This window comes from Nannospalax galili, unplaced genomic scaffold (assembly GCF_000622305.1).
Source record: "Nannospalax galili isolate Female #2095 unplaced genomic scaffold, S.galili_v1.0 scaffold4099, whole genome shotgun sequence".
In the NCBI taxonomy this organism is placed as follows: Eukaryota; Metazoa; Chordata; class Mammalia; order Rodentia; family Spalacidae; genus Nannospalax; species Nannospalax galili.
In genome coordinates this window covers 35994-37672 of record NW_008342319.1, presented here as the reverse complement: position 1 = coordinate 37672, position 1679 = coordinate 35994, and the positions used below count along the sequence as shown (strand labels likewise).

The following is a 1679-nucleotide window of genomic DNA, read 5'->3' as shown; positions in this document are numbered from 1 at the left end:
TGGGTTACCTCACTCACGATGATTGTTTCTAATTCTATCCATTTACTTATGGATTTCCTTTTTCTTAATGACCGAATAATATTCCACTGTGTAATTGAGCCATACTTTTATTAGCTGTTTATCTGTTTTGATGGACATCTAGGTTATTTCCATTTCCTGACTGTTGTGAGTAGAGCAGCAATGAATATGGATGAGTGCGTATCTCTGTTAGCATATAGAATCCCCTGGGAACATGCCCAAGAGTAGTATGGCTGGATCATGGAGCAGATCTGTTTTTAGCTTTCTGAAAAACCTCCATATTGATTTCTGGAGTGGGTACACCAGTTTGTACTCCCACTAGCAGTAAGTGTTGCCCTTTCCCCACATCCTCTCCAGCATTTTAAATTTGCATTTCCCTAATAGTTAAAGATGTTGAACATTCAAAAAAGTATTTCCCAGCATTTCATCTTTTGAGAACTCTGTTTAGTTCCCTGCCCCAATTTTTTTTTAATTTTTAATTAAAATTTTTTATGTATATGAATGTTTTGCCTACATATATGTTAGTGCATCACATGTGTGTAATGCTTAGGGGGACAGGAGAGGGTGTCAGGTCCCCTGCAACTGTAGTTAAAAGTGGTTATGAACTGCCATGTAGGTGCTGGGAACTGAACCCTGGTCCTCTGCAAGAGCAGCCAGTGCTGAGCCATCTCTCTAGCACCTCCTGCCCATTGTACCAATTTTTAACTGGATTGCTCATTTTTTTGATGTTTAATTTTTTTAGTTGTTTGTGTATTTTAGATATTAACCTTCTATCAGAGGTATAGCCAGTAAAGATTCTTTTCCCATTTTGTGGGCTACTTCTTTATTCAAATAATGGTATCCTTTGTGTACAGAAGCTTTTTAGTTTCTTGAGGTTATACTTACTAATTGTTGGTCTTGATGGCTGTGCTTTTAGAGTTCTGTTCAGAAAGTCCTATGCCTATACATTTCTGTGTATTTCCTTTCTCTTCTATCAGATTTCAAGTATCACGTCTTATGTTGAAGTCCTTGATCCATTTGGAACTGAGTTTTGAGCAAGGTAAGAAGATAACGATCTAATTTCATTTCTCTACATGTAGCTATGCAGTTTGACCAGCACCATTTGTTGAATATGCTGTCTTTTCTTCAGTGTGTATTTGTGGCCTCTTTGTTAGAAATCAGGGGGCTATAAGTTCATGGGCTTCAATCTGGGGCCTCAGTTCTGTTCCATTGATCAGTGTGTCTCTTTTTATGCCAGTTCCATGCTGTTTATATTACTATAGCTCTGTAGTATAATTTAACTTCAGGGATAGTAAGTAGTTCCTCTAGCAGTTTTATTATTCAGGATTGTTTGGGCTTTCCTGTTTTGTGTGTTTGTATATATTTTCATATGAAATTTGAGGTTGCTTTTTTCAGTTTCTGTGAAGAATGGTGTTGGAATTTTAATGAGTGTTGTGTTGAATCTCTTAATTATTTTTGGTAGAATGGCCATTTTCACAATATTAATCCTAATATTGATTCTAATAATAATTCATGAGCATCGTTCCATCTTCTGGTGTCTTCTTTTTTCTTCCTTCAAAGTATTAAAGTTTTGTTTTGGTTTTATTTTGAAAACCAGATTTGGTGATTACAAAATATATAAAATTAGATATAATACATGAATGTGTCTAGCCTTACATTTT

The 1679-nt window shown here is 35.6% G+C and overlaps 1 long non-coding RNA gene across 1 annotated transcript in view; it reads left to right on the top strand.

Annotated features, from left to right (window-relative positions):
* Positions 1-848: 848 nt before the first annotated feature.
* The window catches only part of LOC103738259, a 7666-nt gene continuing 6835 nt past the window's right edge, over positions 849-1679 (top strand). Inside the window, exon 1 of the long non-coding RNA XR_607435.3 lies at positions 849-1057. This is a non-coding gene — a long non-coding RNA (uncharacterized LOC103738259). The remainder of the gene's footprint in view (positions 1058-1679) is intronic.